Below are 21,625 nucleotides of genomic sequence, written 5' to 3' on the forward strand. Positions count from 1 at the left end.
GCTGCCTTGACGCACTTTTTGATGGCAGGGCCAGGTCCAAAGCACGCTTCTGGTGGCGTCGATGTTGCAGACGTTGTCGTCAGCACTCCAGAGTTGCAGTCGGCTGTCAAACTTCTGAGGCTGCGACGTAGCTGCTGATCGAGTGGCTTTCTGTCGGCTGCGTCGATGTTGCAGACGTTGTCGTCAGCACTCCAGTGTTGCAGTCGGCTGTGAAACTTCTGAGGGCTGCGACGTAGCTGCTGATCGACTGCTTTCTGTCGGCGTCGTCGATGTTGCAGGCGTTGTCGTCAGCACTCCCGGGTTGCAGTCGGCTGTCAAACTTTTGAGGCTGCGACGTAGCTGCTGATCGACTTGCTTTCTGCCGGCGTCGTCGATGTTGCAGGCGTTGTCGTCAGCACTCCCGGGTTGCAGTCGGCTGTCAAACTTTTGAGGCTGCGACGTAGCTCCTGATCGACTTGCTTTCTGCCGGCGTCGTCGATGTTGCAGGCGTTGTCGTCAGCACTCCAGGGTTGCAGTCGGCTGGCAAACATTTGAGGCTGCGACGTAGCTGCTGATCGACTTACGGCAGTTGGTCACGTCGCTGGAAAAGTTACGGCTGTACAGCTCGGATGGTCAAGCGTACCGGCTGTACAGCTCGGATGGTCTGCCATCGACGTGCTTCAGGAGAAGTGTGACTATAGGTATCCATAACTGACTTCTCCGGGAGTCTTCGGTGTGACCAGCACGCGAGCAGTCTCGAAGGTGTCGGTCCGCATAGCGTCAGGAGGAGCGCGTGCTTCTTTTCTTCGTCGGAGACATCGTTTGCCACGAGGTAGAGTGTGAGGCGCTGAATCCATGATCCACGAAAAGGCTCGATGACACCGTGCAGTCCTCCAGTAGCCATCGGCGACACCCATGGGCGTCCGGAGGGGGGGGGCAAGGGGGGGCGGTTGCACCCCCCTGGAAAATCACTCACTCGAACCGTGAGTGATGGCCGCACACCAGGGGCGGTGGTGCGCTCAGTCAAAAGGGTAAAAGCAGCCCCGCATGGTCACATCTGCGAAATGCCGCGTCCGGGCGTGCGTCGTTCCGCCGTTTTCAAACCACGCCATCGTTAGCTCTACTGAAGGGCGACCTGTTCCAGACATACAGCGGCACCGGCGAGCATGTGTTTCGAGCCGCCTTGAGATGGGTGTCTGTTTCTTTGATCTCTAGAGAGATAGCGACACGGAGGCAGACAGTGCACGGGGCATCTTGTTTTCGCCTATGTCGTTACGCCGGTCACCGATGAATTCTTAAGGAGGGAAGGACAAATCAGCCGTGTCCACCCCCGCTTTGTCGGGCTGCTCAGGGGCAAGCGGGCGATGAGTTGGCGCCGCCGCCGCTCACTGTCTCCTCCGATCAACGTGTAGCGCAGTTCGGTAGAAGCGCCGCTTTCAGAATCTCCGGCAAAGGGGATTAGCTGCTTTTGTTCACGGCGACGCAGTCTCCCGAGGCGCCCCCACACCAGCGTTCTTTGCGTCTTCTGTGAAAACCAGCGCCTTTGGTCAACGCAGCCCGATGGCGCCTGCCTGGCTCGCCTGTCACCTCTGGCTGGGCCTCAAATCACAACAGCGCCCATGTACTGTGCGTGTCAGTGCATGGTAAAGAGACCCAGGTGGTCGACATTACCCGGAACTCTGTACTACTCCATCCCTCATAGCCTGAGTCGTTTTGGGGCTCTGAACCCCATAAAAACACAAAAACAAATTTTCCGACCGGAGTGGCGAGTGTCCCTTCCCCTCGGAAGTTGCGCGGCGTTCCTTTCACCCCCAAAGTGCGCATTCGGGGATACTGCGGCAAGTAAGCCCTCGCACGTATGCGCGCCTCTGTGTTTGTGCTTGGGTGTTTTTAGTGGCCGGTTGTCAGCGAAGCTGAGAACAACCAAGACAGCGGACGAGAAAACGACGAGCGGCGAGCAGTGTGTGTGGGGTTGCTCGACTGTGCGGATGCGCAAGCAAGATGGAGCGAGGTGTATGAAGCTGCGAGCGTGCATTTATCTTGTAAATAAGTTTTCGTTGTATATATAGTCATCTTTTGTTTTCAACGTACGCGTTCAACAGTTTTTCCAATCAATGTGTATGATGAGTGTGCACCGAGAGCGTGTAATGAAGCACAGAAGTGAATTTATCACACGTGTAATTACGCAATTCGCCCAGAAAAATCCGAGGCGCCTACAGTTGCTGTTCAAGGAAGACTGACTGAGTGACTGTAGTTGCGTGTTTGCGAACATATTGTGCTGTGTGCTGGTCATCAATCCGGGTGAGTCGAGAACCCGTATGCAGGAAGACTGAGCACTCTTCTCCACGAAGTGATATAGCATCTTTTTGCATTTTTATTAATTTTAGTTGTTTCTTCGTTGATAAACTCCAATGTACCTCTCCTAGCCGCGCTTTAATTTGCTGTTTGTAATTTTTCTTTCATGTGTGCATTTTGTTTAATTTTTATTTATATATAAATAAATAAATTTACTCCGCAAATAGCGCCTTTTTGCTACGAACATACCCCCCCCCCCCCCCCCCCCCCGGGGCACCAACGGGGCCCCCCCCTGCAAAAAATTCTGCGGACGCCCTTGGCGACACCTCGAACTGCGTAAGCTCTACATCCCACTTCTCGTCGCCAGTGTTAATGGCGGCGTTGGTGCGGGGCGTGGGAGCCCCGCGTGGGATGAACCTCTCAAAGCGGTTGCTGGGTGGAGACTGGGGTTTATTTATTTAGAGGGAGAGAGAGAGAGAGGGCGAGTGTACAAGAATGCACTTTCGCTGCTGTAGGAATGCAGACGGTCACGGTAAGGGAATTGGGAATGCGTCAGTCGACGGGCCGTGGGGACCAGATGCCGTCGGGGGAGACGCCTGCTAGCTTTTGTGGGTGCTAGCTTTTGTTGGAGCGGCCGGCCCGCGCTTGTTTCTGGGAAGCGGGCGGCGAGTATGCGCGGAGGAGGCAAGGGCTGCCGGAGCGGCCTGGCGTCGCTTGGTCGACGAACACGACAGTATTCACAAATTATGGCCCCTACACTGCTGTAAAATGTTTTTATTTATTTATTGATACTGCGATCTTTTACAAGAACTTCGCAGGGTCTTTGTTTCTTCATAAGGTAACGTGGTATATGTGCGTCGAAAGCGAACTGTATTGCGGGAATGCCTCCCACGTATACTGAATGGCTTCCATGAAGATAGATTTCCACTGATTTGACCATTATGAAAAAGTTGTGAATGTAGGGCGCATTCAGTAACATGCATAGATCCTAACCTGTCCATCACTAACAGGAGGGAAGAGCTGGAGACACACTGAAAAACGCTCACAAAATGATTACAATGCTCCAAGGTAAAGCGCCGAGCAAACTTTACGTGGAGGAGCACATCAACGCTTTGCAAGCAATATTTGGGGAAAAGAGTTGACACCTTTTAGAATTTTTCAGAAGCAGGAAGGTGGTGCTCAAAACGCACAAAAAATACAGAAGATTGTTGCATGCGCGGTAAGAAGGGCTATGGCTTCCATAAAACGGAGCCATAGAGGACGAACAGTAGCCGTGGTTTGGGGGGCCACGGCTCGAACATCGTTCTTTGGTCTGTACTGCTGCTCGTCCTCAACCATGTTAGCCCATAATTAATTGCACTAGGCCCTCCGAAAACAGTGCAGTGCATTTCCGACAGCGGTGAGGTGGAAAAAATGTATTACCACATATATTAGAACAATAATTTTGGCATATCAAAAATATGCAATGGTGCATAATGCAAGACAGAACGCCAAAATCACGCGTTCTCTTACCTCCAAGCATGACACACAGGCTGCAGCCTCTTGACGGTACCTTTTAAAGATGTTTAAAGTACCTTAGGGCTACATGTTCTCAGGTAGAGCTGAGTGCCGGTCAGCGAGCAGGAAAACAGCGACAGTGGCTTCCAAACGAAACTTATCTGGGCTGACTTGCGCCCACAAACGACTGAATGACTCGGCGGCTGCGAAACAACAGGCGTGCTCCGCGGTCGTCGAAAAGAATCCCTCTGTTGTTAAATCCCCTGAAACCCTGCTGGTCGGGTGTGAGGAGTCTTTCTTCGCGGACAATGTGGGCAGGCTTTCACATAATCTGCAACATCGGCAGGCTGTCGGGGCCAGTAGTACTTGTCTTAAATGTGGAGGACGGTGCGAGAAAACCCGAGGTGTCCAGCTGTCCGCTCATCATGTGAAGTCTAAAGAACTTCTTGGCGCAGACTTGCGGGTAAAACAAGGAGGTAGGCTCTTTTGTTCACTGCGAAGTTCTTCACGAGGGCATCAATCCGTGCACAGAGAGAAGACAATGCTCGCTTGAACGAGGCGGGGCGTGAAAAAAAACTTGCCTTCCAAGTACTCAATGAGGCGTTTCAGGTCGGGGTTCGGGCGTCGCTGCTGTGCAAAAGAGCTGAAGCTGATTGGTTCCAAGAAAGTGACCTCATCGTCGCCCGGTGCCAGTGCATCTACAGGGGCTCGTGACAGGCAGTCGGGGTCAGAGTGCTTTTATCCGGACTTGTAAACGACAATGACGTCAAACTCCTGGAGGCACAGGCTTTACAGAGCACAGCGGATGGAGTGGTCCTTCAAAGTGGCAAGCCATCGCAGTGCGTGGTGATTGTTGACCACATGAACGGTCGTCTGTACATGTAGGGGCGTAATTTCAACGTGGCGCAGATGATGGCAAGGCAATCCATTTCGGTTGTCGAATACTTAGCTTCGGCCTTGCACAGGGAACGGCTACCGTATGCGATTACTTTCTGCAGTCCGACAGTTTTCTGAACGAGGACAGCGCCTAGGCCCAGGCTGCTTGCGTCGGAATCAATTTCAGTCTCAGCGTTTTCATAAAAGTGTGCAAGGATCGCTGGGGATTGTAAATAGCGCTGTAGTTTCTTGAAGGCTTCCGCTTGCGGAGCTTTTCAATTAAATGGCACGTCTGCCTTTGGCAGATCGATCAGAGGCCCGGCGATGCTCGAAAAGCTCTTGAAAAATCGTCGGTGATACGCGTGCATTCCGAGGAATCTGAGCAAAGCCTTCTTGTCGGCTGGTGGTGGATACAGTGTGATAGCAGCTGCTTTCTGCAGGTATGGGCGTATTCTCTCCTTGCTAACGATGTGGCCTGGGCACAGCAGGTTTTCATAGGCAAAGTTGCACTTCTCTGCTTTCAAGGTTTGGACGGACGACTTGATTTCGTCTAGTACTGTTCAAAGCATTTTCAGGTCTTTTCAGGATTCGACGCGCAGACAACGACGTCACATGAATACACCAGAGAAGTTTCGCACTTCAGGCGTGCCAGCACTGTATCCCATGCTCAATGAAACGTCGCTTGTACGGACAGAGACAAAATGGCATCCTCTTGAACTCGGAGAGGGCATCAGGAGTGACGAATGCGGCTTTCTCGCGATCACTTTCATCGACCTCAATTTGCCAGTAGCCGTCCCTGAGGCCCATCTATGAGAAATACTTGGCGTTGCAGAGCCGGTCCAGTGTGTCGTCGATGCGGGGGACGGGGTAGACGTCCTTCTTTGTGATGTTGTTGAAGCTGCGGCAGGCAACGAAGAATCGAAGCCCGTCGTCTTTCATCCTTACTAGAACAACCGGTGCGGCCCAGGGGCTCTTTGAGGCTTAGATGACGTGGCTGCGAAGAAATACTTCCAATTTGTACCGAATGGTTTGTCGTTCTCGCAGCGACGCACGGTAGGGGCTCTGGCGTAGAAGTCGGGCATGCTGGTCGGTTATAATGCGATGCTTGGTAATCGCTGTTTGTCTGACCTTCGGCGAGGACGAGAAACACTCGCTGTAGTTTCGAAAGAAATTGCGGATCTGGTCTTGTTTCCGGAGCAGGGATGGGTTCATGTCGAAAGTGGGCGAGTTCTCTTGGTCAGATGAATCTTCTGTGGATGGGTCGGAGAGGACGAAGAAGTCTAGTACGTCGGATATTTTATCGAAGAAAGCAATAGTCGTTCCTCTGTTAACGTGCCTGTATTCTGGGGTGAAGTTAGGCGTACTCCGGCTTGGCCATTGCGAAAATACGCGATGCCTCTTGCGATGCCGATTGCTCAGTCTGGAAGCAATTGCATGTTCCCCTTGATGATAGCTTCAGTGTTATTGGCTTCCGTGGCGCCTACCCTGCACATGATGCTGGAGCGGGGTGGGACGCTTACTTGTTCCTTTAGGACACTCCGGGGAACGTGATGTTCTAGAGTTGACATCAAATGAACGGCCTCGTTCATTGATAGCGTGATCAGCTTGGATCGAAGGTTGACGGTCGTGGGATGCTGATTAAGAAAATCCTTGTCCAAGATCACTTCGCAGAAACATTGCAGGATAGGTACCTCTCTTGACACTAACTCGCGCTGTGCATCGTCATGATGGCTTAATGAAGTGGCCCCCTACGGTGTGAATTTTTGGGCCGCCCCAAGCGGTCTTGACTTTCCTTACCTGCGCCGCGAGTGTTCCATTCATCACCGAGTAATCGGTTCCTGTGTCGACTAGAGCGATAACTTTCCAGCACCCGATGATCACTTCCATGTTGGATATGTGCGGTTTCTTGCGTTGCACGTAGTTATCGGCGTCGGGTCATGGCGTCGGGTCATGGATACGTCCTCGTTTTAAATCCGGTGCGCGTCGAGGTCAGATTGTAACTGTATGTGGCATCGGCGTGTTCATGCTGGATAGTTCGTTATCTTCATTTTTTTCTCGAAAATCAACCTGACCTCCACAGGTTCCTTTTTTAGTTTCCGCAATGGCGCCTAGGGTACTTTCCCCGGACCGCCGCGGCGTAGCTGCGACCTGCGACCTGCGCCGTCCACCAAAGCGATTGGTGGACGGCGACGCGGAACGTGACAGACGGCTTGACGACGCGTACTCTCCTCCGGGCACGCAGTCGTCGGTGACCGGGGAGTGGTCTTGGGGCGTCCATGATGACCATGCACGCGCCTGGATGCGGCGAAATGTATGGTTTCAGGCTAGAGACGTGGACAACGTAACGTTGAGGTTGGTGAGAGCGGGCGTCCGGGAAGGCAGGAACGACGTCGTAAGTAACGGCGGTGACCTGGCGCAGGAGACAGTACGGGCCAACATAACCGGACAAAAGTTTTTCAGAGAGGTCGACGTGGCGAGATGGGGACGCAAGAAAGACGAGGGAGCCAGGACGGAAAGAGACTATGCGGTGACGGTGGTTGTAGAACTTTTGCTGGAGGCCTGCGAGGCGAGAAGTCGGCAGCGTGCAGTCGGACGGGCGTGGTCAGCGCGGGCAATGGCCTCGTTGGCCTGTTCAGATGGCGGAGCAGCAGGAGTAGGCAGCTGCGTTTCCAAAGGTAGTTGGGGCTCGCGGCCGTAAAAAAGCTAAAAGGGGAGCAGCCGGCAGTATCATGGCGGGAGGAGTTGTACGCGAACGTAACAAGGGGAAAGCGAGGTCCCAGCCGCGATGATCTGGGCAAACGTACATGGCGAGCATATCGGTCAGAGTGCGGTTGAGGCGCACGGTAAGGCGTTTGTCAGGGGGTGATAGACGGTGTTGAGCTTGTGCTGAGTAGAGCATGAACGAATAATTTTGGCGAGATTCTCCGTTCTTGGAGAGAAAGCAGCGGCCGCGGTCGGTAAGAATTTGGCGGGGAGCACCATGATGTAAGATCAGGTTGTACAACAGAAAGCCTGCCGAATCTGCAGGCGTACTGGTTGGCACTGCCCGTCTGATCGCGTAACGTGTAGCGTAGTCAGTGGCAACTGCAACCAATCTCTTGCCGGAGGTGGATTCCGGAAACGGATCCAGAAGGTCCAAGCCGACGCGGCAGATATGTTCGGGGGGCAAGTCAATTGGGGTTGAAGCGTGCCAGCGAGGATAGTGGCAGGCCATTGCGTCGCTGCTCTTCGTCCATGTTGGCGAGGTCAAACATAGAGAACAGGCAGGCGTCGCTGGCAGTACCAAGGATGTCACACTCGCCAACAGGGTAATGGGAGAGGCAGTCAACGTCTGTGTGCAACCTTCCAGACTTGTAGATCAAGGTGTAATCATACACTTTCAGGCGCAGTGCCCAACGACCAAGACTACCTCTACGGTCTTTCAGAGAAGAGAGATAACAAAGCGCGTATTGGTCAGTTTTCACCGTATATGGGCGGCTGTATAGATAGGGACGGGATTTCCCAACTACGAAGACAAGGGATAATCACTCATGCTCTATAATGGAGTAATGGCGCTCTTGGTCAGAGAGCAGGCAGCTGGCGTAGGCGATGACGCGGTCGTTGCTGGGTTGTCGCTGGGAGAACACACAACCGATGCCGTAGCCACTGCGGTCAGTACGAACTACGGTCGGGGCTGGCACATCGAAGTGCGCCGACAATGGCGTGGTGGTTACCTTGAAGATCAAAGTGGAAAAGGCGCGTTCTTGGTCAGGTCCCCAGAAGAATTTGGCTTCTTTACTCAAAAGGTCGGTGAGGGGGCGGATGAGTTCGACGGAGCCTTTAATCAATCAGTGGAAGCAGGAGCAGAGGCCCAAGGAGCTCTGAACATCGCTGCAAGATCACGCGGAAGAGGAAAGTTTTTTTCACGGCAAAGATCTTGTCGGGGCCAGGGTAGACCACCGTGAAGTCAACGACATGGCCCAAAATGGGGATTTGACGTCGCGGAGAACGACACTTCGAAGAGTTAAGCTCCAGGCTGGCACGACAAAAGAGTGAAAGAATATGGGAAAGGTCAGCGAGGTGGGTCGGAAATGTAAGCGAAAATACAACTACGTCACCGGGATAGCATAGACAAGTGGTTCACTTAAAACCTTGCAAAAGGGCCTACACAATGCGTGCAAATGCGACTGGCACAATGCATAAGCCAAAAGGCATCACTTTGAAATGATAAAGCCGATCAGGGGTCACAAAACAGTCTTCTCGTGGTCCTTCTCCTCTACGGCAGTTTGTCAGTAGCCGGATCGCAGACCTATTGAGGAGAAGTGCGAACCGTGCAGACAGTCAATAGGTTCGCCAATACGTGGCAGGGGGTAGGAGTCCTTTTAAGGCGAAATCCTTTAATGGCTCATGCTCCTGTCCGTCTGTCGGCGTTACATCCAGCTCTTAGGTGGCTCATCGACGATGACGGATGTCCAACTAGATATGTGAGACAGTTAGTGCGTAATTTCCTTCTCTCAATTACAATTTTCATTTTCTTCATTACGGCTTTCTCTTTCTTCTTTCACCCCCACTGCGTGCCTTCCTGTACAACCGGATGGCAGGTGTCCACCTAGATGACGAGAATTACTGCGCTATTTCCTTTCCTCAACAAATTGCATCGGGCCGAACGGGTGATTGTGTTCCGACGACTCACTGGCAGCGTTAAAACATGTTGTCGCGTTCCACCCCTAAAGGCGGACCTTAAGCGACATTAATTAGCAGTTAATTAATATTAAGTCATTAATCAGTAATTAGCCAATAATTACTCATTTGTCCTTGCTTTGTATTTAGTCATTAATTATGTGTGACTTCATCCAGTGGGGACGCCACCAGTACCACACAGGCACTCAAAGTGGTGCAGACAACGCTTTTGCCTCTACGCACTTTAGACAGTCAAAGTGCCGCTGAATTTTTTCGTGATCTTATTAGGGTGACGATAGAGAATGCAAAAACGCCGTAAGCCGTCCTTTTCCTTCACAAGTACCACAGGAAAGGCTCAGGAGCTGTGGGAGGGTTTGATTATGTTCTTAGAGAGCATTTTGGTAACCTCGGCATTGGTGACATTGCGCTTGGTGTGGGAGACACGGTAGGGGTGGTGGCAGTTGGGAAGGGCATCACAGGTGTATATGCGGTGCTTCATGGCGAGAGTTTGGCCCAGTGTGGTGCTGTACAGGTCCAAAAAGGTCGGAAAAGGATTGGAGACGGTCGCGAAGCTGGGAAGTTTGTTCAGAGAGAAGATCGATGGGCATTATTGTCGTTGATGCATCTTATGACAGAGGGGAGGACTGGAGCGAGCGGGCTGGGTCGCTAATAGAAGTTGCGTCCAGTTCAGCCGGAAGAGACGGGGCGAGGGGGGACAGCGCAGCGACGCATATGCTGGCCGGAAGTACGTGGGAGGAGAAGCCGAGGTACGGCGTTGGCTTTGATGGTGCCCATGGAAAAGGGCAGGGCAACGCTGCGGGTCAGTACCAGGTTGCGGATGGGTGCAACGAGGTAGTCGCCATCGGAAACAGGGCAAGATGGTGGCCATGAAACGAAAGATGAGACTTGGGAGGGCAAGTGGGTGTAGTCGAGGCAGAGCAATCGGAGCGATGAGGCGACGTGTTCAGGATCCAGCTGGGGAAGCCCGAGGTGAAGGACACCCTGTGAGCCGTCAATGAAAGCGGAACGGTCTGACAAAAAGTCCAAGGGAGGATCAGGTCCTGGGCGCATGAGGTCAGAACAGTGAACTAAACCGAACCGAGGAGCTGTTGCCGGCGACAGTCATGCGAGTGGTACAGAGTCCGTCGACAGCATGCGTAACATCATCAGCGACGCGCACATGAGAGATCGCTGGCGTGAGGACTTTGCGAAGGCGACGGCGGAGGTCAGCACTATGCATACAGGCATCGGTGTCAATGAGGGCGCTCACAGGAACCCCGTCGACTGTGATGTCGGTGGCCTCGGTTCAGTGGTGTCGTAGGTCGTCCTGTCTGCTAGGCTCTGATGTGCGGTCGACCAGTAGGGTCTCAGGCGAGTGGAGGCGGTTGTAGGGGAAGCACAGGGAGGTGCGAAGCCACGAGCCTTTCACAAAGACCTCGTTGGACAGCCAGCTCCTAATCTTCAGGACCGGGATGATGAAGGAACCCAGCACCTCCACCAGTTTTCAACGTTGCCCGAAGGCTAGTCAGACGCAACGGCGACAGGGCACAGAGCACAGATCAAAGGGAGCACCGGACAAAGCGCGCGCACCACCCAGGCACTTCCTCTACGTTGCCTTCTTAGGCATTATGCGTTGCAATATTTTGCCTGCGTCTGTACATTGGGAAGTGAGCCATAGCCTCGGCGTGGATTAACCACTCGTCGGGAGGACTAAATGGTGCAGTTACACTTTTGAAGCGGTTTTGGGTAATACTGGAGGCGCCTTTTTATCATTTGACTGATAGGGATGTGTTTGTGAGCACTCTAAACGCAAAGGGAGAGTTGATCGGATTAATGACAATGATATTCATGGTTATGCTCTTAGGATGACAGAAGTCTCGGTGGATAGATGCTACCAGATCTCAGCCGCCATGGTAGCTTAGTGAATATGGGGCTCGGCTGCCGACCCGAACGACGCGGGTTCGATGTCGGCCAAGGCAGTCGCATTTTGATGTAGGCGAAATGCTAGAAGACTGTACTGTGCGATGTCAGTGTACGTTAGAGAACCCCAGGTGGTCGAAATTTCCTGAGCCCTTTACTGCGGTGTCACTCATAGGCTGAGTCGCTTTGGGATGTTAAACCCCCATAAAGCATAACCGAAAAATTGACTAGATCACAATGCTCTAAGGCAAATAACGGGAAAGGTGAACTGTTTATATACAACTAGGGCAAAGGTAAACAAACAAGAATAGAACCATTTAAGAAAGAGTGACTCTTAGAGTAACCCGTGAAAACCAGCCATTGATCCCGCCAAAATCGTTCTATTAATCCACACGTCCCCGCTCTTGGTGAGGGCAACAACCATTTAGTGATGTTAATTTTCAGCACAACCAAGTGCTCCCAACTAATAAGTGCAAGTAATTTCTATCTCCACGTTTTAAATCTCCGCAATTATAGTTTATTGAAGCCAAGAACTTGGCAGAAGGCTGTTCGGGATAGAGCATGACGAAATAATAAGGCACTGACGAATAGGGAGATGAAACAACGTTTCGGCTCCCACACTGGATCCTTGTTCAACAAGGCTCCCGTGTGGGAGCCAAAACGTTGTTTCATCTTTCGTTTGGCCGGTGCCTTTTATTTTTTGAGATTTCTATTTATTGCCACATGCTCTACAAACACACTCACTTTCCGACGGGCGCGACATGTGTACTGACTATAAGCGCACTCACTGCATACACAGATTTGCAGACAAACTGTATCCGAGGTAGATCTATTACTGCCACGTTTCGTCGCTAACAAATCCTCTGCGGCCATCCCGTATGCGCAGGAGCCGCATGCAAACACATTCCTGGACAAAGCACACCTCTTGTCTAGCTCGTGCTCATGAGTGGCAATTGGTGATGCACACATTTGAGACAAGGCTTGCGCCGTTAATTGCACGTGGCAAAAGACTCCTTCCGCTTTGAGCAGTGGTGCTTGGCACGTTAATCACCACATGCGGCTAAGCTCGCCCATGCGACGTGGATAAAGGTAGCTCTTTCGTGGTTTTGCGGAATCTTCCACTCCCTCGCCTCATGATTCCCAGTGCTCTAAGCCGCAGCTGCAAAAATTCCCTCCATCTACTGTGAAACGCAGAGTAGGACTCAAATGGCCATCCTTTACCGCGAACATAGGCGCAGGAAAAAAACTGATCGCATAGTACTGTCAACTGGGAGCGTGTCCTACTGCAGTCTCTTGACGCAAGAGGCACGGAAAAAAAATTTGGAACTTCTCAAAATTACTGTCTTGAGCTAAGGTGGAAGTGTGCGGACGTCTGTAGAGCATTTTTGGATTGCTTGCGAATAAAACAAAGACACACGAGGAGGAAAAAGTGCTCTCCATTGCTTTTTTTTCTTCCGTGTGATCCAGATACTTTATGAAAGCGAGTACTGCGTGAAAGAACTAGCATGCAAACTAAATGTCCACAGCTGTCAGCAGAGACTTCCTTGTCCACAGTCGTGAGAGCTGTCCAAAGCCCACTTTTGCTTCCTTCCAACCTTCGCATTGAAGTCGCCCAGCAGTACAGTGTACTGGAATTTTACTTTGTTCATTGCGGATTACACGTCCTTATAGAAGCTTTCTACGATTTGGTCATCATGGCTTGAAGTAGGCGCGTAGGCCTGCACTACCTTCAGCTTGTAACTCTTTATAAGCATATACAATTAAGATAGCTGCCCCCTTCTTGCTAATACTATAAAACCACTCTATGTTGACAGCTATAGCCTGATTCATGAGGAACCACACACCTAGTTCTCGTCTGTCCGCTAATCCATGATAGCAGCGTGGACATGCCCGCCCTTTAGTATTTTATACGCCTCATCTGTCCTTCTAACTTGACTAGAGAGAGAGAGAGAAACTCTTTAATGAAATACAGAGAATTTAGCCGGCGTTTAAAAAAAAATGCTGGCATGCTGTTCTGCGTAGGGAGGGGAATATGGGAGATAAAGACAGAAGGAGAGCAACGTGGAAAAGGTTAAAAAACATGAAGATAAAATGCAGCCATGAAATGGGTATTAAGGATGCAATGGCGAGTATTGATGTAACCTATGAAATGATGGAGTGCATAGTCCGACAAATGGGCTGACGAAGTTCACTGCATGTAGAATGCATGAAGGTAACGTGTAAGTGAATTTAGAGCTTATCGAGATGTCCAATGTCTTTTAAATATGTAAATAGAAAGTTCTTTGCAAGTCTCTGTTGCCTAAGGCAGGCTAAGGGACCTAAAACTTTGTCCATTGTTAGGGGCACTGGGCAGAGCTTCTGCATCCAATGTTCATAGAACGCACGTTCGTTAGCATACGCAGGGCACTCAAGCAGGATATGTTCCACAGTTTCTATCGAGGCACAGTTGTCACAATGGGGACTGTTCATTTGTCCAAAACGGTATCGCAAGCCGTTTGTATATGCTGCATTCAGACGAAGTCGGTGATAAAGTGTTTGCAGATGACGAGGAATTCTGGGTGAGAGTCGATCTAAGATGTGGGTCGATTGAGTGGAGAGATTGGTACTGATGTGTCGGCAAACTCCAAAGCCTATACATTTCTTCGGAAGCAAATATTTTAGCCATTTGGGACGCATCAGATTTCGTGAAAAAAGCTCGAATGTATCTCCGATGTTGATGGCCCTTACGGGCCGCTTCATCTGCTTTTTCATTAGCCAGAATGCCACAGTGAGCAGGTACCGACTGAAATGTTATGCAGTGGCCTGCAGCAATAGCTAAATGATGTAGATACCCGATGTTCAGGGAAACTGGCTGGTGATTCGTTTTCTTCAGCAGGTTGGCCAGGATCTGCAGAGATGCTTTTGAATCGGTGAAGATAACCCAACGGCCGGCGGTTCGGCGCAGGATGTAAGAAATAGCTTCCTTAATGCCGTGAAGCTCAGCTGTCGCAGAGGATGTCCTCCGCTGCAGCCGGTAAGAAAGGGGATGGCCTGTTGAGGGCACATAAAGGCCACAAGAAGAGGTTTCTTTAGTAGTTGGACCATCGGTGAAGATATGGGTGTGCTGCCTATATTCCTCCGTTAAGTAGGCGAGAATAGCTTGCAGAAGCGCTGCCTGTGGCATGCGGCTCTTTGCATTCACACCTGGAACAAACTTCTTCACCTTTAGAGGAGAGAGTGTCCATGGAGGAAAGACGAGAGGTAGTGGTTTCTGTGGCTGATTAATAGTAGGGAGGGGCAGGAGCTGCACTGCCTGGCCAAAGCTAGAGTTGCTGTGACTTAGGTGGGCACGGTGTAGGAAGTGCTTCTTCCCTTGCAGGACATGGCGGAGATGGGTACGCATAGTTTCCTGGGCCGCAACCACCTCTAGTGGGAGACATCCTGCCTCCGTTACTGTTGCTGACGCAGAGGAACCATTTGGGAGGCCAAGGCATATTCGCAGGCATTTGTTCCGTGCGGGAATGAGAGTCTTATTGCTTGATGTAGATAATCTCTGAAGCACTGTTAGACAGTAGCTCAAGGTTCCTTCAACGTAGGCTTTTTTAAGCAGAAGCATTGATCGGTAGTTGCTACCCCACCGTGTTCCCGCCATGAATCTGAACACTTGCGATGCTGCAGTGATCCTCTCGCGGATTGCTTTGATATGAGGTGACCATGACAGGTTATAGTCGATTACAACACCCAGAAATTGCTGAGATCGTACATAGGGTAGCGATCGTCCGCCTAGGAGCAGCGGATATCGGGTCATCGTTTTTCTTGTAAACGCCATTGCAACACTCTTTTCTGGCGAGAGACGAAGACCTCTGGGAGCCAGGTACATCGAAATGCGCAATAGCTATCTCTGAAGACGTAGCTGGGTAATATAGAGCGAACGTGGTGCGGTCCAGATGCAGATATCATCAGCATAAATCGTTATGCGTACCCCTCGCGGAAGGTTTCTTCTTATGTGTATAAGGATAATATTGAACAGGAGAGGGCTGAGCACCGCTCCCTGTGGTACGCCCCTCTCCACTGCGTGAAAGCCTGTTTTGTCCGTTTGGAGTGGCCATAAAAATCTGCCGTTCGTTTAAATAATGCCCAATCCACTTGTATAGCTCTCCTGCAAGGCCAAGACTGGCAAAGGCTGCGAGAATTGCATGGTGAAAGAGAGAGTCAAAGGCGGCCTTGATATCAAGGAAAACGGCTGTCGGGATGTACCCAGAATGAAGGTACTTCTCAAGTGATGAGACGAGGGCGTTGATATTGTCAGTCGCAGACCTGTTTTGACGGAGCCCGTTCATTTCTTGGGGCAACTCATTTCGGCTTTCTAGGAACCAAGTTATGCGTTTGCGGATCATGGGCTCCATGAGCTTACCTACGCAGCTCAGTAGGGCAATAGGCCTGAATGATGCATAGCTTGTTGGCTGCTTACAGGGTTTCAAAACGGGCTCAATTTTCGCTATCTTCCACTCCGTGGGGATCTGGCCAGCCACCCAGGAAGAATTGTAATACTCCAGGAGCCGAAGACGGGAGGTGTGGGGTAGCTTTGCAAAGGCGTCATAGGTCACCTCATCATGACCCGGAGACGTGTGTCTGTTTGTCTTCGCGATAGCTGTGGATAGTTCTTCCATTGTGAAAGGCAGGTCTAACGCTGGCACTGCCGCCTTTGGGATGCCTGATTAACCATCTGCGGGCAGTGTCGAATGCCCTGACCCTGCCGCCAGTAGCCTGCAGTATTCTTCTGAGACTTCTTTTATAGATATTTGTTCGCGAAGGGAGAGTGAAGCGAAGGAGTGGAGTTGTTGAAGTGGCGTGCGCATACCTCTATCTGCCAAAAAATTACGAGGAACTTTAGCGGCTAAAGTGGTGAAAGGCGAAAGCCTGAGTGCTACATTCTGCTACGCGATTGTTCACTGCACATTTTGTTGGTCCATTAATTAACTGCCAATTAATGACGCTTAAGCTTCGCCTTTAGGAGTGGAACGCGACAGCGTGTTGTAGCGCTGGTCGGGAGTCCACGGAACACCACCATCCGTTCGGCGCGATGCCTTGCCCTTTGAACGCAACGCTTTTTCAGGAAAGGAAATGGGGCTGTAATTCTCTGTCATCTCGGTGGACACCTAAGCCGCACCGTACAGGAAGGGAGGAAGCGTGAGTGAAAGAAGAATGAGGGGCCGTAATGAAGAAAATGAAAATTGTATTTGAGGAAAGGAAATTACGCAGTAACTGTCGCACATATCTCAGTAGACACTAGTCGAAAATTGTATTTGAGGAAAGGAAGTTGCGCAGTAACTGCCTCACATATTTCGTTGGACACCCGTCAAAATTCGCGCGCGGTGACGTCACGACAATTTGGACCAATCTGAAACGCGGACAAATGCGCCTTGCTCGTCGGTAAATTGGTTTTTGAGGAAAGGAAATGTATCTGTCTCTCATATCTCGGTGGACACCTATACCTCGCCGTAACGGGAAGGGAGGAAGATGGGAGTGAACGAAGACACCGTATTCACTAGACGCACCTTTGTTCATTCCAAACCATAGAGCTGGCATGGCGGAGTGGTAGCGTGCTCGACTCGCACTCCGGAGACCGGGGTTCGATTCCCAAGCTCGGCCAGTTTTCTACTCGGTTTTTATTTATCTGGTCTGACTAGAAAGGTTAATTAAGCAATTAACTAAACTCCGTCAAACTTACTTGGAGTAACGCTATACGATCCCTTTAATTGGTTGCATGGTTAGTAGGCAAAGTACAATTGGCCCCGTTTGAAATTCGCGCACTCTGACGTCACGACCGCTTCGACCAATTGAAAAGCGTGACATTTCTGTCGACAGCTCCTGCTTACAACGATGAGGCATTAAAGGCTTCCGCCTTAATATTGGTTACTGGTTGGCGCACATCCAGCGTAGAACAAAATCCACGCCACTTTTGCGGACTAAGTTTATCCATAAGCCTCATGGCATCCCATTTAACACTCGCTAATTCCTCAAACAGCGCTGCTAACCTAGCCTAACTGGATTAGGTTCTAGCGTTAAACGTTGCCAGGTTGCCAATGGTGGCCTGTCCGGAGCCAACGATTCTCAGCACCCTCCGCGGCGTCACAGATTTGACCGCCGCCTTGGTCAGTTGCACCAGGCCTGCGCGCTCCCAAATGTCACGTGAGCAACGTCATTTCCGGTAGGCGATCGCCTCTTCGAGGGTCGGCAGGCGCGCGCGCACGAAAACGAACCGACGAACCCCGCAGTCGGCGCGCGCGGACCAGCCTGCCGTTGCGTGCATCGTTCTGGCGTTGTTCTGTGTTTCTGCACTGGGTGCGCGTTCCTGCGCATGATCGGCGCGCGTGGTGGTTGTCAAGGAGTGAAGTGCGGCTATCAGCATGCCTTACAAGTGCTGTGTGCCGAAATGCCGGGGAAACTACGACGAAGACTCGAAAATTCAAGTCATTTCCGAAGGACGATGCCCAGCGGAACAAGTGGCTGCGTGCAATACCACGCAAGGACTACCAAGTTACAGCTTCTTCAAGGGTAAGAACTGCTTTAATTAGCTTGTTGTGTACCTTCATGCCCGCTTTTAAGCTGCGCAAAGTTTATTGTCAGTGCGAGCATATTGAGCGTTAGGCCTAGAATCCGTTGTGCCGCATATAAGGACGAGGCGACTCTCAGAATGCTTCCTACGGCTGACAAGCGAAATTCTTTCGTGCTCATATTAAGGCGAAAGCCTTTAACGCCTCATACTGTCGTTAGCAGACGCGTCGGCAGGAGTGTCGACAGACGCGTCGGCAGGAATGTCGACAGACGCGTTGGCAGCCGTGTCGGCAGCCGTGTCGACAGACGCGTCGGCAGGAATGTCGACAGACGCGTCGGCAGCCGTGTCGACAGATGCGTCGGCAGAAGTGTCGACAGACGCGTCGGCAGGAGTGTCGACAGACGCGTGCACGTTAAAGAACCCTAGATGGTCAAAATTATCCGGAGTCCTCCACTACGGCGTCTCTAATAGCCTGAGCTGCTTTGGGACGTTAAACACCAAATACCATGTGTTTTCTGCGAAAAGTGTTCGTTCAGCCTGTGCTTGCATCAGGAAAGAATCTGCCAATACCAAAAAAACTACCTTGAGCACGTATACATAATTAATGTCCTTTCGGAGACACTGTAATATCTTTTTGTGGTACAGTCCCCTGTTTTCGTTTTTGCAGGTCTGTGCGCTGCACTTCCATGAGAGCTTTATTAAAAAAAAACAGTCTATCATGACCCAAGGACTGGAAAGGTTATCGAGACCACTTTGCCGGTGCCACGACTGGGCCCTAGCGCTGTGCCTTCAATATTCAAGGACTGCCCATCGTACCTGTCCACACCACAGTGTTCCAAAACAAGAGAGGAGCATGTGCTTGTTTGTATGTGGAGTGTTTATTGCTTTGATTTGTTCTCGCAGTGCCATATTATGTGAAGTAACCAAGTTCCTCATTCTAGTCGATTGCAATTGTTTTTCATCATATATGTTTTGTGCTTAACCGTATCTTGCTAAAAGTTTTGTGTTATTTTGGACTGCGAACCATGACTGCCTTCGTTTCCTTGATGTTTGTTGCAGTGACCTGTTCTACTGTATGTGACATGGTCTAAGTCTTAAGTGTGACCATGAGTACAATTTTTGTTTTCATATTTAACGGGTATGTTTGTTTTACAAATCTGTGGTTACTACCTGGCAGTTCAATTTTGTTACCTTGATGCTTCATTAGTTCTGTTTACTGTATGTATATTGTATTGTCTTACATTTATTTATAGCGCCTTTGCATGCCCATGACCAATAAACCGAAATTTGTCTTTTGGTTGACGACTAAATTTTGCCTCATTCTTGAATTTTCAGCAAACAATAAACTCCCCATGGGAGCAGTAATTGTAGAACGCTGCAATAGGCACCATTACACAGTTTGCATGGTGGTGACGATCGAGTTGCTGTTGCCTCCATCATCCCGAATTCACGCGACGCACGCCGCTGAAGCCGAAGCCAGCAAAGCGAAACAACTGCACTGCAGAATTCTCGCGTTTTCTATCAGTTATTCACTCACCTTGAGTAGTTTGTCAATCTTACTTCTCTAAAAAGTGCACTGCAGCTGACCAGGCCCCTAGTTATTTCACAGCAGGCTCTTCCTTTCTTTATAAATGAGCGCACGCCTATCTTTTTGTACGCTTGTAAAGCGGTCGCACTCGCGCTTTATACAGCGGTTGATAGAGTGGCCACCAGAGTGGCCAAATCCTGTTCTGCTTAGCGAGTGTGCTGTCAGTTTGGGCCACAGAGATCAGGCCATACTCCAGGCCTGGTTATGCAATTCCATCGACACGCAGAGTTTTTCTTTGTTTTTAACCCGGTGGAGAATTGCGGTGCACCGGGATTCGAACTCTTGTCTGTTGCACACGAGGCTAATGCTCTATCTCTATGCCATTGCTGGATCTGTGATTCGTTGCTTGTGTAGAATGACGCGTGTTCCAGAGCACCGTTTTGTCGTCTTCCTCTGTGGCTAATGTCTTGCAAGCAGGTGTGACGCGTCGAGAACGCTTTCCAGCGTGCTACATGGTTGCAATGCAGGCCATGGTGTTGCAAATAGCAGTATACGAGAGATGAAATCGGCGGCACTCGTCATGTCGGGTGTCATTCACTGCGGTGCTCAGGTTCATCAACGGTCACGTCAGTCGCAGTACCTCTTTTTTTTCGACGGTCAATACCATCGGGGTCTGTCAGCACAGCTTAGCAGTAGTGGGAAAGAATGTTCGGCGTGACCCATTAGTAGCGTGTGCGCGCATAAGATTTCTACTCCACGCCCAGGGCGGCACCAATGGTTTTGACTGACAGGTGAACTCGGGGCCAACTCGTGAATAGTGAAAGGCACTGAATTCAACTCGGTACTCTCATGGCGACGGCAGCAGCTGCCTGCGTCATCGCTTTCAGAGGCAGTAAGCGTCAGTATGCCCTGCTAGACCCGTTTAGTGACATGGTCGACGAAGAATTTCAGCGGCATTTTTGCCTGTGCACATCCATACGCTAGCTGTGCAACGAGCTAGGTAGCTACCCACGCGTAAAGAGAGTGCTTACCGGGACTCATTCGCCCACGTTCACACTGCGGCAGAGCGTGCGCAAGTTACAGAAGGTATCCTTCTGCGCGGCAGGATCAGAGGCGTCGTGGATGCGTCGGCGGTACATATTTTAACGTATTGGCCTCTCCGAAGCTCAACCCAGTCGTGGTCAAGGCCAACTACTTCACGAGGAAGGCCGACTATGTCTTAAACACATTTCGGTGTAGGCATGCTCTTCTTTTCTTTTGCCATTTATTATGTTGGCCCATTTATTACTTAAAGGGGCACATGTACTGTGCGATGTCAATGCTTGTAAATAACCCCAAGTGACTATTATATGGAGCTCGCGTCTACAGCATCGCTCATAGCCGAAGTTGTTTTGGGACATTAAACCCTACAGACAAGTGTTTTTATCAGTACCTGATCAGTTTCACTGCAATGCAGATTTTTTATTTTTACCTCATGTTATAAGCATGTACTGCTCTCACCACATCGCGCACTTGTGCTTGCCTCCCCAGACACCCTCAGAGCGTGGGGGGGGGGGAGTGGTCTCGGTCACAAAGGAGATGCCCTTGATTCAGCATGGCAAGCTCAGCAAGAGACCAGCTACCAAGTGACGAGGGGGTGGTCGTTTGGTGTCCAGATTTCTGCGGTCGCCAGCCAGGGAATGGGTCGGAAGCAAAGGTTCACAAACAATAAAGATTTTTACAGCAAAGAGATGGTAGAGAGGATTTCAGAATCACTCATTCAAGCAGATACAAAAGGATTTACAATAGAATGCAACTTGTGCAACGTAAACTTGAGAAAGATTACAATACAAAAAGAAATATTGCACCTAAAGTGCACTAACTCAAGAGAGAGGCAAACAAACAAAACCGATTTGTTTGTCGGACTCTGCGAATCACGACCAGTGGTTCACGACGAAGCCGTCTCGTAGGTTGTCGCACGTTGTCTCGTTGGTCCGTGGCTGGCCTAGTAGTGTTGCCCCGGGAGTCGAGCGGGTGCGCTCCTCTGAAGTTTGAAGGGCGACTCGGGCTGACATACAGCGGTCAACGCCCTCCATTTACAGGCAAGCTCCACGTCTGTTCCTTCTTCGCACCAAGGCAGGCATGCATATAATACACTCAGTATCAGCTGTGCACTTTCCTCTCCTTCACGATCCGGGCGCGCGTCCCCATTGGTCCGGCGGGAAGATTGGCTTCGAGATGCTTCCAGTTCTTTCTTGTTTTGCGCCGTCGCCGGAGCATGAGTGATGGGGAAAGCACGCTAATTTCTACGCCCTCTCCGTCAGCATTAATTAGAAACTACTCCAATATTCTGG

The 21,625-nt window shown here is 50.7% G+C and overlaps 1 long non-coding RNA gene across 1 annotated transcript; it reads left to right on the plus strand.

Moving 5' to 3' along the window:
- The first annotated feature begins 17,482 nt into the window (after nt 1-17,482).
- On the plus strand, nt 17,483-19,144 carry LOC149334255 (uncharacterized). Its single transcript, XR_016284737.1, has 2 exons — nt 17,483-17,763; nt 18,432-19,144. It is a non-coding gene; the product is annotated as an uncharacterized LOC149334255 (long non-coding RNA).
- Nucleotides 19,145-21,625: the final 2,481 nt, after the last annotated feature.

Source organism: Amblyomma mixtum, chromosome 8 (genome assembly GCF_055824585.1).
Source record: "Amblyomma mixtum isolate Tamu chromosome 8, ASM5582458v1, whole genome shotgun sequence".
Classification (NCBI taxonomy): domain Eukaryota; kingdom Metazoa; phylum Arthropoda; class Arachnida; order Ixodida; family Ixodidae; genus Amblyomma; species Amblyomma mixtum.